At 40.6% G+C, this 11,661-nt stretch overlaps 1 long non-coding RNA gene across 1 annotated transcript; it reads right to left on the bottom strand.

The window, feature by feature from the left end:
- Positions 1 to 6,213: 6,213 nt before the first annotated feature.
- On the bottom strand, positions 6,214 to 8,507 carry LOC124258147. The gene is made up of 3 exons (XR_006893514.1): positions 8,456 to 8,507; positions 7,072 to 7,371; positions 6,214 to 6,362 (listed from the first exon to the last, which is right to left on the bottom strand). It is a non-coding gene; the product is annotated as an uncharacterized LOC124258147 (long non-coding RNA).
- Positions 8,508 to 11,661: the final 3,154 nt, after the last annotated feature.

Raw genomic sequence — 11,661 nt, 5'->3', positions numbered from 1 at the left:
TGTTTCCCCAACATGGCATATCACCGAATCTTGGTTATGTACATGCAAATTAAGAAGTGTCATAAGCGTTATATATATAAATTAAGCGATTTGACTTAGGAAATGTTTATTTACAGTATATTAACTATTCATTCTATGATGGGTGTTTAAAATCATATAATCGGTATTTTTCCCTTTCCTTGAAATATTACACGTAACCTTGACGATTTGACTTATATCCGATGTATATGGGTTTTAGACATTCGACATATCAGTACCATACACTCACAGTTCGAGTTTCACAGCCGTTACACATCATGCTTGTAGTTAACCTTTAGACACCAACCTTCTATTTCCTGGTAGCTCCCGTCGTTTTCGTCTTCCCTGTGATACGAAACCGAACTGATGAAAATAAGTATTAAACTTGAGCAAAATGAAAGGAAATTATAAAGCTGTGACACACTCTCAATTTACATCGCTCCGAATCGTGCATAGTTTTGCTCTGATAGCTATGTCGGTTTGTTTGTTGTTTGACTCCGCACTCAGCAATATTCCAGCTATATGGCGGCTGTCTGTAAATAATCGAGTCTGGACCAGACAATCCAGTGCTCAACAGCATAAGCATCGATCTACGCAATTGGGATACGATGATATGAGTCAACCAAGTCAGCGAGCCTGACAACCGTATCCAGTTTGTCAACTTTTACGACAACCATGGGTTGCTGAGGATCAATTCTATATCGGATCTTCAGCTATGTATTACTGTGTGAGATGAAATATTTATTCATCCTACTTGAAGATTGATGAAGATACTCACCGCTGATCAACGTATCCTCTCTCTGAAAGTGACAATGTTCAGCAGTTAATTATGCATACAAACTGCAAGGTTAATCACAGATGCCTGTATTATTGTGCATCGATCACATATCCGTACATGTTTGAATATAGTGCACTGATCTAGCACCGTAGACGCGATATAGGGACAGCATCCGATACAAGTTTCAATAGGTCAGTCAGTGAGTGAGTGAGTTGGGTTTTACGCGACTTTTAGCAATGTTACAGCAATATCACGGCAGGGGACACAAGAACTGGGCCTGACACATTGATCCCATGTCAGGAATGGAACCCGGGCCTTCGGCTTTAACGCTTTAACCACTGGGCTACCCCAACGCCCAAGGTCACTCGGAGTTAATAGTTATGATAGGCCTTTAGTTTTTCTATGTTGACAGCTAAAATTCCAAGATTGTTTTTAGACATGGTACATAACATTGCCCATTTAACAATTCGCTATGACCTGTTTATCTGAACTAATTCATGTGACGTTTAAGGGTCTACGATGAAGTACAACACCAACCTTTTATCTCCTGGTAACCCCCATCTGTTTCTGCGTCAAGGATGTATCTGACAAGGCTGGGGGAAAAGAAATGTAGAAAGTGTTTGGAATCAAGGAATATTTATGAAAACAAATAAAAGTGTTGCAATTCACAAAATAGCTGTCAAAATGATATGAATGAACCACTGAGAAAATCAAGGAAGACACCAGCTGTTTACGGAAATACAGGTAGTTCATGCCCTTGAAACATTTGCCTGGAAGAGTAATAACTATCCAGCAGCTCATTGACTGTGCGCCATTGATTTAGATTGTGCTCGATATCACACAGCTATTGATTAGTGATATAGCCAGTCAAATTGTGTTGGTGATGAACTGTTTACCCAATAGCCTTGAAGGATTGCAGATACTGCCAACTGTTTACCCAATAGCTTTGAAGGAAGGCAGATACTGCCAACTGTTTACCAAATAGCCTTACCATCTGGATAGCAGATACTGCCAACTATTTACCCATTAGCCTAGAAGGATTGCACATACTGCCAACTGTTTACCTTATGGCCTTGAAGGATAGCACATAGTGCCAACTGTTTACCCAATAGCCTTGAAGGATAGCGGATACTGCCAACTGTTTACCCAATAGCCTTGAAGGATAGCAGATACTGCCAACTGTTTACCCAATAGCCTTGAAGGATAGCAGATACTGCCAACTGTTTACCCAATAGCCTTGAAGGATTGCAGATACTGCCAACTGTTTACCCAATAGCCTTGAAGGAGAGCAGATACTGCCAACTGTTTACCCAGTAGCCTTGAAGGATAGCAGATACTGCCAACTGTTTACCCATTTGCCTTACCATCTGGATAGCAGCTACTCACCGGTATCTGAAAGTTATAAGTGTGTAGATAAGTACATGCAAAATGTTAGATGAAAAATATATGCTTAACGAATTGCTCGTATAATTGCATACCTTTGAAGTGGAAATAAATTATTAGAAATTAGTAGAACGATATGAGATTGTTTTTAGAGCAAATGTCTTTCTTTTATAGATAGGTGATACTCGAACCTCTGGAAACCCAGGGCATGCTTTATTTAAGACTTTTTCCATTACAGTTAGGGTTAGGTGGATTGAAATATAATATGGTTCATTTAGAACAAATGCCTGTTCTCAGGCTGTTCAAATGGATCTTGATGGTTATATAAGAGAAGTGAAATGTTGGACTGAAACATACACAGGAAAGGAGACGTCAAGTAGATAGCACCCCAGTTTTCATTAATTTACATCTAACTTCTCATGTAAGCGGGGCGGTGGGGTAGTCTAGTGGTTAAAGCGTTGGCTCGTCACGCCGAAGACCCGGGTTCGATTCCCCACATGGGCACAATGTGTTAAGCCCATTTCTGGTGTCCCCCGCCGTGATATTGCTGGAATATTGCTAAAAGCGGCGTAAAACTAAACTCAGTCAGTCAGTCTCATGTAAGCTTATGACATAGATATTTAGTTTTCACTCTATTTATGGGTGTGAAAGGTTTTGCATATGATCTCAATAATAGTGTCTCTTAAGGGTATAAACTCTTCACGCCGAACACCTGAGTTCGATTCCCCACATGGGTACAATGCCTGAAGCCCATTTCGGGTGTCCCCCGTTGTGATATTGCTCATATTCCCTCACTATAAACTCTTCCTTAAAGGTGTCTCGGATTCAATTTCCCCGCATTTACTTCCTTAAAGGAGAATAGATATATAATAAAGACATCACATCTAAAAACATATTAGAATTGCTTAACGTTTGTATATGTGTATATATACTGACCAGCAATAAAAACGCAACTCAGAATTCATGAAAATTGTACTTTTTCAGCATGAGTTTGGATTTGATACTTTAAAACAAGTATGATGTGGTGATAAAGCATTCACCATGCAGGATGGTGTTCGAATCCATTTTTTGGGAGAAACAAGCAAGGATGAAATGTGTGACACACGCATTTCACAGCAACATGCCACGTGTAAGTGAAATGGAGAGACACCAAGCAATAGGCATGCGAATGCTGGAGTTCGACAAGTTCGTGTAGACCGACATTTTCAGGTGCACCCTTCGACAATAACTCGTCTGCAGCAACGGGTAGTGGCAACTGGCAGCGTTTCTGATCGCCCCCGTTCTGGTCCGCTCCCGTGTGACGTCACAAAGACAGGACCGGATAATCCAACTTCAGCACCTCCGGAACCGTCTGCAGGCGGCAGTAAGCACTGCTAATGCCGTGATTGGGTCTATGGGGCGCCCTATCAGCGAAAGTACTGTGCGTTGACGACTCCTAACGGCAGGCTTACGTTGCCGTCGACCTTACCGTGGACCCATTCTCACCAACAGACATCGACTGGAACGGTGCCGTTGGATGACAATAACCATGGTTAAGCCAATTCTGTTATACGGCTGCGAAATATGGGGTTTTGAAAACTGTAAGTCTATAGAATTCCTTCCCCTTAAGAGAAGCACGCCATTATAATGCTATATGGAGAACTTGGAAGGGTACCCCTAAATAACTCTATCAAATGTCGCATGGTATATTTCTGGGCTAGACTCCTATCTGGTAAAGAACAAAAGCTGTCAACAATTGTATACCAAATGTTATATAATGAAGCCTGCATAAACAATAGCAACCAAAAATAGATCAAATCCGTGGAAGCCGTTTTTAATGAAACAGGCTATAGCATCTGCTGGCTAAGTCAACCAGCTGTCTTTCTCAATGAAATTAAAACTATTATCTCCTTAGGCTTAGATGATATAGCAACCCAAACATGGCGCGCAGAGATTTCGAATTCTTCTAAGGGTACCATGTATCGCGTATTCAAATCTGAACTTGTCTTTGAAAAATATCTCCCATATATCCCTTCCTCCTTGGCTCTTAAATTTCTCTTGTTTAGAACTTCCTGCCATCGTTTACATATAGAAGTCAATTCCACTCGAAGAAAGAATGTGTAACCTCTGCTACACGTGTGATGTTGGCGATGAATTTCACTACTTTTTTCTCTGCCCTTTCTTCAAACATCATATGAAGACTTATATCCCAAACCATTATGTTGAAAAACCCAATGTTTTAAGATTTAACGAATTGTTAAACTGTAAACGTATTAGTGTTTTAAGAAAACTGTGTATATTTTGTAGTACTGTCATGAAAACTGTACAATCTTCCTTGTAAACCATCCCGCCATCCTATGTATTCTCAACTGTATATTTATTTGTACCTGTTATGTCGAGTACCCCAGCCTGAGCGTAGTAAAAGTTCTGTTCTGTTCTGTTCTGGACAACGAAGGTGGGATGATGTCATCTTTTCAGACGAATCGAGATTCAGTGTGAGTTTTGATTTCTTGAATTTCGTTTCTTTTGCTGGTCAGTATTGGTATATATCAGTTGTGGGGGTACAACGTATTCTGAAGTAACCATCCAACCCCGCCCTCCCCGCCTACCTCACCCAAAGCGTTGTCCCACACTGTCATATATAATTCAGTACATGTGTATATATATAGGAAGGGACGGTGGGGTAGACTAGTGGTTAAAGAGTCCGCTCGTCACGCCGAAGACCCGGGTTCGATGCCGCACTTGGGTACAATGTGTGAAGCCAATTTCTGGTGTCCCCGCCGTGATATTGCGGAAATATTGCTAAAAGCGGCGTAAAACCATACTCACTCACATAAAAGAACGTGTCTATCTTTCTTATGCACTATCATCGTGTGACTGTTCATTTGAAAGCATTGGCCTTGCTATTCTATGGAGCCAACTATTTCCGGGTGACGATACACTGAACACACACATCGATTGCGTGATGTAAACATGAGCATGTAGTTAATATATGAACCGCAACACGCTATTAAGTGAGATCAGTATTTGTAATTGCTGAACGAAAGTGCGAAAGGAGTGCTTCTGAGAGAGACAACTTTACGTGACTCTCGGGTTATCGTCATTCACTCTCACATCACACCGTATTACCTCCACGTCTCTGTTTTCTACAAACAACAACGATGACGACAACGGCGATGACCACGATCAGGACGGAACAGACAGCAGCCACGGGGACGATGGAAACGGCACTAGATTCAGTAACTCCACGTGCTGAAACATTTAATATGGACAATATTCAGTTCAGTATGCATACGAGTATAATCATGTAACATCAAGCCTCTTCGGGAGGTTTTAACCCGATTCAAAACATATTAAATGGGTTGACACTTGCGATGTTCATCTGAAATAACCTTTCCGTGCCACGCTTTGTAAGTGATTGATGAGGTACGCTGTACATCCCCAACAACAACGTCATTGTCAACATCAGCTCCACAGGAGGACATGCAATGTCGGTAACATCAGTGTTCTCATTTGTGCAGGGTGAAGAAACGGAAATATGTAACGAAAAGTGTCAAATTATATTCCTCATATAAATAGAGTTTCAGGAGCACTGTATTCTGTAGGGCTGGGTTTCTAATTGATTTTTTCGAATTAACGGAAACATTTGGGATTTTTGGAGAATCTGAAAGTTAAGAATCATTGGAGTGATAATGCCATCAGATCATAGTGAAAATTAAATTCTTCATCAATATTACGGTTTCAAATGGTTAATTATTTTTAATCTTTGAGTGCCATCTAAAGGGTCTTTGATTATTTTAAATCTCTGGGTGTTCTAGCAGGTGTTCCAGCAGGTGTTCCAGCAGGATCAGGTGTACGAAAAGGGGGCCGTCCCAACAGGCGTCATCCCCCAAAATAGGTTGTATATAACAGATTCTGTTACTGAAGTGTTGACTTACAGAAGACCTCCAGCGTCAGGTTCCGTGATGCACTCCCATGGCTGTTGTTGACGTGACACGTGTACAGTCCAGACACAGATACATCTACAGCTGGTATAGACAACACAGCCTCCCCTGTCCTGTAATCACCGTCTGTCTGGAGATGTCCCACCAGGTTACAGTACAGGCAGGGTTACAGTCAGCAGAACATCTCACAGCTGCAGGTTTCCCTTCTTCTACCTCCAGCTTGTCACTTGTGCCGTCAAACTGTATCTTGTCAGGTCCATCTGGAATGCATGTGAGATGGTCAGCTAAGAACGGATTTTTTTCTTACATATAAGTGCAGTTTGCTTGTGTGACATACATGATGAATGAAGACATGCTGCTTGGCTTGGCCTGTGTTCTTGGGATTCACAAAATGGTAAACGTCTCAGACCAATATCAATTTATGCTTTCCTCACATAATAAGTACAGACTACAACTGGAACACCGTTGTAACTCACTCACGCACTCTGTTGACATGTACAACTCTTATGACTACACAATACAATTTAGAAAGTGGCCATGTAACATGTTATATTTGGGATTACACTTTCTTAGTAAAGTACAAATTCTAGTACTTTTGGGTTGAGTCCAATCCGGGATTCGAACCCACATCCTCAGAGTCAGGTACCTAATAGCTTGCACACAAAGTCAGACGCCTAACCCCAGATATAACATGTACAACTCTTGACAACATATCCAGGTGAGCTTACAGTGCCGGGAAACTATCAGCATTTTCGATAGCCTCTGAAACTCATGGATCATTAAATCAGACCTGCCTATATTTCCTATCCAAACTTTCACAATCATCATTTCTGTTTTGTTTACACAGAACACAGTAGTTCACAGTAGTTCACAGTAGAACGTTGTGACAAAACTATCACTCAGAAGCACAGTTTCAAAGATAAGATACACGAGGTTCCTATACCGTAAACAAGGTAAGTTCTTACTCACAGAGAACATCCAGTACATGTCCGTGACTCCAGTTAGACTTCAGCCCCTCCTCCACAGCCTGGCAGCTGTAGATGTCTCCATGGTTCTCTCTGCTGATGTGGGTTATTGTCAGGTCATCTCCACCTGTAGGAGACACATCACCAGATTCTACCCGGGTCCTGTTCCTCCTCCAGATGTAGGTCAAGGTCAGTGGGGGATGGTCCAGGGGTAGACTCCGGGAGGAGGAGGAGCATGTCAGGGTGACATTCTCACCTGATACAGGTGAGGCAGGTCCGGTGATGTTAGGTCTGGTTGGCTTCTCTGTTAACAAATATAACAAATGTGCTCAGACCATAACACGAGTGCCATTGAACAAGATGTTACTAAATGCTTTCATACTTGTATTTATATACTGTTTATCATTATTATCTATCAAATGTTAAATAGTTAAAGCGTTCAGTCGTCACGTCGAAGACCCAGGTTCGATTCCCCACATGGGTACAATGAGTGAAGCCCATTTCTGATGTCACTTGTCATGATATTGCTGGAGTATTGCTAAAAGCACTCACTCTCACTCACTCAGTGTTCCACAGTCAGTGTTCCACAGTTACAGCAGGGAATCCATGTTGGCTGGATCCTAATACTCCTAACCGTTTAGTGGATTAAGTATGATAGTTACCACACAACTACTGGCTGCCTCTACTGAAACGAGTTAAATGTACTTACCGTGAGAGAGGAGGGTCGACGGTGTCACTACCAGGTGCGTCACAACAAATGGTGTTAAAAGATGAAAGACTGATCTACTCGGATACACACATCCATGTTAACCTGCGACATTGCTTCTTTGTCGGTGAATAAGCATAATTCACACACACACATACATCCATACAGCACACACATGCATACAACACACAGAAATACATACATACAGATGCATACAACACACACATGCATACAACACACACATACATACAACACATATGCATACAACATACAGACGCATACAACACACTCATGCATACAACACAGACCTGCATACAACATACACATACATACAACACACACATACACACACATGCATGTAACACACACATGCACACAACACACACGCATACATACAACGCACACACGCATACATACAACACACACATTCATAGAACACACACACATACATACAACACACATGCATACAACAGACACACACGCACGCACGAACACACACACACACACACATACTCGGATCCATGTCGCCATAAATACAAAAATCTATCCCCCATTTCACCTCACCTAAAGTTCTTCTACTGCAATAGAAGATTGAACAGCTATTTATTTATGTTGGAGATACATTAAGACAGTCCAACTTTATTCTTCAAATAATATTCTATTCATCTCATATTCTACTAACGTGCTACAACGAGGACCTGTCTACACCCAGTAACTCTCTGGTTATTGTTTCCTTGACAGTTATAAGTACCAGCGTCCTGTACAGAAACATTGTAGATGGTAAACCACAGCTGTCCTGTCTGTGATAGTGAGTCCTCCCCGGTGTATCTGATCCTGGTCGTGTAGCCGGTGTGACTGCTGTTGAGAACCGTTACACGTTGTGACTTAGGCTGGACCATTAACAGTCTCTCAGGTACCGAACCATTCACCCATACGGTATATAGGAACCTGACATTCGCTGGGTTCATGGTTATGTTAACATCGTCGCCAACACGTGTAACAGTGTGTGGGTATCCAGTTGTCATGGAGGCAAGACCTGCACTCAAAACATATATTCGTCATTAAAACAAGGTTAACAGTTGACAGAATTATTCAAGCACATTCTTGAAGTCAGCTCAATATAATCCTTGTTGACAGACACATGTCACACACATATAAGCCCCCAAACAAAGAGACAACATCATGTAAGGAGGAAAGAACTTTTATGAACATGCGTTAGAGTATTTTCTGTGGGATGAGTTGTCAAACTGACACAATTTTGCATTTTTAATGTAAACTTTTCAGAAAATGTAATTACATTCTTTTTAGAGGAGTCCATCAAGTGATATCGATGGACCCTAGCGATGGTATTCTTACTATCTATATATATATTTTTTGTCACATTGTTGTAATGTATCTATGTAATTGTTTATTACGATTGTTTACACTAAATAGTATGTATATATCCAATACACAGTACTTCATATACATGTATGCACTATACTTACATATCATACACACATTAACATAACATACTAACTACACTACGCTGAACATACTAACATATCATATACTAACATGTGGTCTACACTACGCTGAACATACTAACATATCATATACTAACATGTGGTCTACACTACGCTGAACATACTAACATATCAAATACTAACATGTGGTCTACACTACGCTGAACATACTAACATATCAAATACTAACATGTGGTCTACACTACGCTGAACATACTAACATATCATATACTAACATGTGGTCTACACTACGCTGAACATACTAACATATCATATACTAACATGTGGTCTACACTACGCTGAACATACTAACATATCATATACTAACATGTGATCTACACTACGCTGAACATACTAACATATCATATACTAACATGTGGTCTACACTACGCTGAACATACTAACATATCATATATACTAACATGTGGTCTACACTACGCTGAACATACTAACATATCAAATACTAACATGTGAACATCTACATATCAAATACTACGCTGAACATACTAACATATCATATACTAACATGTGGTCTACACTATACGCTGAACATACTAACATATCATATACTAACATGTGGTCTACACTACGCTGAACATACTAACATATCATATACTAACATGTGGTCTACACTACGCTGAACATACTAACATATCATATACTAACATGTGGTCTACACTACGCTGAACATACTACTATCATATCATATACGCTAACATGTGGTCTACAATAACGCTGAACATACTAACATATCATATACTAACATGTGGTCTGCACTACGCTGAACATACTAACATATCATATACTAACATGTGATCTAAACTACGCTGAACATACTAATATATCAAATACTAACATGTGGTCTACACTACGCTGAACACACTAACATATCATATACTCACATTCGTCTACACTACGCTGAACATACTAACATATCATATATTAGCATGTGGTCTACACTACGCTGAACATACTCACATATCATATACTAACATGTTCTCTCACCTGAGGTAAGTGTGTTTGTTCAGAATTGCCGAAACTGGTACAGCAGAAACTGGTTACCCGGTGAGATAAGTCATGTGACTATTAACCTTCTAGCGCCTTACAGACAGCTTGGGTTATCCAGGGTAATAATAGTCAGATTGTGATTCAGCGTCCAGCGAGCAACTAGTCAGATTGATACTAGGCGCTATATAAATGAATTATTAGTTTTAAAAAAAAAAAACATATTAAAAAACTGGCGTGATAAGTTCATATACTGACCTGCACGCAAAAAAGTACGAGTCATCACTACTTACGATTGCTGACAGAATGTCCCGTGTAACTTCAGAAAACAGTCACAAGGATGGCTATACAAAATGTCAACTGCCATTTTCGAAGGCAGATACATACCACACACATGAAATATTCCGGTCACAGTGTAAAACAGAAACATAGTCAGCAGCTGGTTAACACTGAAAGATCTGAGCTGTTTCACTTAGACAATATTCCCTGACACATGAACCATGTCCTTGCTTGTTGAAACATAAGTGAATACGCCGTGTCGTTGCAATTGGGCAGTTGAATATTGAATACTATGTTGTCATGGGTTTATTTGGCACTGCTGGGTCTGTATACTCTGTGAACCATGTCCTTTCTTGTTGAAACACTAGTGTCGTTATCATTGGGCAGTCGAATATTGAATTCTGCGTTGTCATGCGTGCTGGGTCTGTCTGCTCTGTGGTAGCCAAGTGGTTAAAGTGCCCGCTCGTCACGCCGAAGACCCGGGTTCCATTCCCTCCATGGGTACAATGTGTGAAAACCATTTCTGGTATCCCCCGACATGATATCGCGGACATATGGCGAAAAGTGACGTAAAAAGATATGCACTCACTCAATCAATCACTCTCATATGTACCCGTATTTACTCTTTTGCACTGCACATCAAGATGTAAACGTAACTATTGAGATCACACCAAGTTTTCTTTCTTTAACGTCGCCCTTTGCAATATTCCAGCTATTCCAGTCTGTAAATGATCAGACAATCCAGTGATCAACATCATCAGCATCGATCTTCGCAATTTGGATACGATGACATGTGTCAACTGATCCCGTTAGTCGCCTCTTACGACAAGCATGGGTTGTTGAAGATCAATTCTAACCCGGATCTCAAAAGAAACAAAACGAGAGTTTGTCAGACTCCATTTATCTTACAACGCGTACAGTAATCTGTTTCTTACAACAGCCTAAAATCTCACCGCTTTTGGATCAAATCGATGCATATTTCGTCCTTTCTCATTGTATCGGCGCATTGATACATAACCCAACGTTATGAATGAGTGACGTCACTGGACTTACTACTCACTACACATACTATGTGAACCTTCCACACAAAAAAAACGTT

Source organism: Haliotis rubra, unplaced genomic scaffold (genome assembly GCF_003918875.1).
Source record: "Haliotis rubra isolate DU_JTF1 unplaced genomic scaffold, ASM391887v1 Scf684, whole genome shotgun sequence".
Lineage (NCBI taxonomy): Eukaryota > Metazoa > Mollusca > Gastropoda > Lepetellida > Haliotidae > Haliotis > Haliotis rubra.
The sequence above is the reverse complement of the archived record's forward strand: the minus strand, read 5'-3'. Positions and strand labels throughout refer to the sequence as shown.